The sequence below is a fragment of the Ostrea edulis genome, chromosome 3 (genome assembly GCF_947568905.1).
Source record: "Ostrea edulis chromosome 3, xbOstEdul1.1, whole genome shotgun sequence".
NCBI classification, from domain to species: Eukaryota; Metazoa; Mollusca; class Bivalvia; order Ostreida; family Ostreidae; genus Ostrea; species Ostrea edulis.
Window position 1 is genome coordinate 72680800 of NC_079166.1, and position 3310 is coordinate 72684109.

The following is a 3310-nucleotide window of genomic DNA, read 5'->3' on the forward strand; positions in this document are numbered from 1 at the left end:
GGGTCCTCAAAAGATCTGTGTGGATCCTGGAACAGAGAATGGAATCGTTGCAGCATTTCATTGAATCCTGTTTAGAAGGAAATGGCAATTCAGTTACTTAGGGAAAATCTGGAGCAAATCAAGGTAACACAAATAAAATAGTGCTACATGTATATATCTATGTGAGATTTTACGCACACAGTGACATGATATATTTATTATTAGTAGATCAAGTGAGCTTTTCTGACCACCTCTTGTCTGTTATCTGTCTGTTTGTAAACTGCATTTTATCTTCTCTAGAACCACCTGGCCAAGTTCAATTAAACTTGGCACAAATAATCCTTCAAAGTTGGATAATTGGGATGTTTAAATGGAGGGTTACCCATCCTTCAAAGGGGAGATAATCAAGAAAAGGCAAAAATAGGTGGGGTCATTTAAAAATCTTTATCTTGAGAACCACTGGCTAGACAAGTTGAAATGTTCATGAAAGCTTGACGACATAGTGTAGATTCAAGTTTAGTCAAATTGTGGCCCATGAAGTAGGTTTATGCATTCAGAAAGGAATATCTTTTAAAAAGGTTCTTTTCCAGAATAGCAAGGTCATGTTTGTCATATTGATATTGAGGCATACCCATGATACTGTAAACCAACTTTTATTCGCATGTGAGAAATTTTCGTGAAGTTTGCGAGAACTTTATCATTAATGTATTTTGTATTTGTTTAAGATTATCTTGGTCGCGAATATTGGTCACAGAGAACCAGTTGTAAATTGCTAAATTATCAACTAATCGTCATGAATAGAAGTTGGTATACAGTATGTGAATTGAAGTTAGGTTATGTCATGACCCTTAGGTTGGAATTACAATGAAAGGTGATGAACGAACAGTGATCGATCTCATAACTCATATAAGTAATACAAATTAGAAAGTTGGGCAAACACGGACCCCTGATACTAAATTGGTTGTCGTCCGCTGTCATGTGTTAACAATTGAACATTTTTAACTTCTTCTTGATAACTACCAGTCCAATTCTTTTCAAATTTAGTATGAAGCATCTTTTGGACAAGGGGGACATAATTTGTAAATTTTAGGATTCCTGCACCCCTAGGACCTTAGAGGTGGGGCAAAAACTGTCCAAAATTGACCCATTTTCAAAAATCTTCTTCTCTAGAACCACACGTTTAGGAAAAATTAATGCATCAAGATGTGCAGCAGGAAGTCTTTACCACAATTGTAAATTTCATGGTCCCTGGGGTAGGGGTTCTGACCCCAGGGTGGGGCCAAACTTAGAATATAGTGTTTATGTGCAAGTTTGCTGATACTGTAGAAAATCGAAATGCATTTATACCAAGGAATAGCAGAAAAAGATGTACAAAAAATGGTGAATTTCACAACCCAGGGTTTTGACTCTAGGATGGGTCCAAATTAGTATAATCTTTTAATGTTGATATACCTATTATTCCCCCCTTCAAAGAAGAGGGGTATTTTGCTTTGCACCTGTCATTCGGTCGGTAGACCACATGTTGTCTGCTCAATATCTTGCGAACCATTCACTTGATCATAATGATATTTCATATGTGGGTTGGTTATGAGAAGAGGACCCATATTGTTTTTTCAGGTCAAAGGTCAATCTACTCTGGACATAGGAATAGACTGTTTGCTCAATATCTTGAGAACCCTTTGCTTGACAGACATCAAACTTGGTACACTGGTACATCCTAAGGAGTAGATGACCCCTTTTGATTTTGAGGTCAAATGGTCAAAGGTCAAACTGGACATAGGAATACACTGACCACTTAATGTCTAGAGAACCCTTTGCTTAACAGACATCAAACTTGGTACACTGGTATATCTTCAGAAGAAGATGACCCCTATTGATTTTGAGGTCACATGGTCAATCCACTCTTAACATAGGAAGATATTGTCCGCTCAATATTTTGCATTGATGATACTACTATCAATTAAATGATGTGTGTGTATAACTCTTTTCAATTTTGCACCCTGGGGGCATATGTGTTTTACAAACATCTCTTGTATTATGTGCAGCCTTTCATCAATGTATGCACTTATGAGGGCATTGAAGTTGTAAGAACACATCTTGTTTTATACTTTTGCTGAATGTCAAAATTTAGATTAAATTTCAGAACAGGAAATTATTTCTAGATTCCATAGCCCTTGGGAGTAGTGATAATTTTTCACTAGTACTCAGGTGACCGATAAATTTAGGCCTGTGGGCCTCTTGTTCAATTTATATACTGGGTATGTTGAATATGTCTAGAGATTCATTGTGCAATTATAATAGATTTTTTTTTCTATTTTAGGTGCTTCACAATACTTCTATGCAGTTCAACAAAATACAGCGCCTCATTTACAGAGACTTGTATTTAAAAAATTTCCAAGATATTGATGAAGATTTTACATGTGTGGCAACATCTATTTTGCATCAGCATGATCTGCCTTTGCCTGACACCTTGAGAGACTGGACCTCTGCTCATCATCTCTACATATATCTGAGGGAGTGCATGATGCATTTGATGATTCTTTAACATCATAAGATGTTGTAGAATATACATTTGTTTCCATGACTTTGTACACTTGCTTTTATTGCCAGCTGATTTCTGTTCCATAGTTTTATGTATTTAACTAACCAGATACATTTTCATGTATTCACATTTTCTGGGGGTGTTTTTTTATCCTTGAAATATTTTAAATGTGGAGCTTTACAGAATTTCATTTGGTATGAATGCTAAAGGCTATTCATGAACAGAATTTGTTCTTTGAACTCTCCCATCCCACTCCACCATCCCCTACAAAAACATCCATGAATTTTGTCCAAGCCATACCTTTGTACTGTTAAACTTGCTAACCACAGGAGAAGTTTACAGAATTTTTTTTTTATTTACTATGCATTTATATATTCAAAATGTTTAGCACCTTCTGATATGTATTATTAATGTCAGATATGTATGATTGTGTAATAAATTATATACATGTATTTATTGAATTGTCTTTGATACTAATAAAGTGTTTGTGCTTTAATAGACTATGGTTGCCAAAACAAGGTTCTGATCTTAAATAGTCATGTTGGTTGCTATAATGTAAATTACAGTATGCATCCACATACTTGTATATATATGTTTTAGACACTATGCCATGTGACATTGTTTAAATATTTTAGGATTAATGTGATTAAGACGATATAACTCTTTGAACCATGATTGGTATTGATTTCTCCTAAAACCCTCATTATAACAATTATTTAAAAGTATTTTGGAATTGATTCTCAGTTCAATGAAATATCTTTCTTGTGTATGTACTACCAGTACGTCTCA

At 34.9% G+C, this 3310-nt stretch overlaps 1 long non-coding RNA gene across 1 annotated transcript; it reads left to right on the top strand.

Moving 5' to 3' along the window:
* LOC125672745 (uncharacterized) lies at nt 1-2973 on the top strand. The gene is made up of 2 exons (XR_008801201.1): nt 1-123; nt 2300-2973. It is a non-coding gene; the product is annotated as an uncharacterized LOC125672745 (long non-coding RNA).
* Nucleotides 2974-3310: the final 337 nt, after the last annotated feature.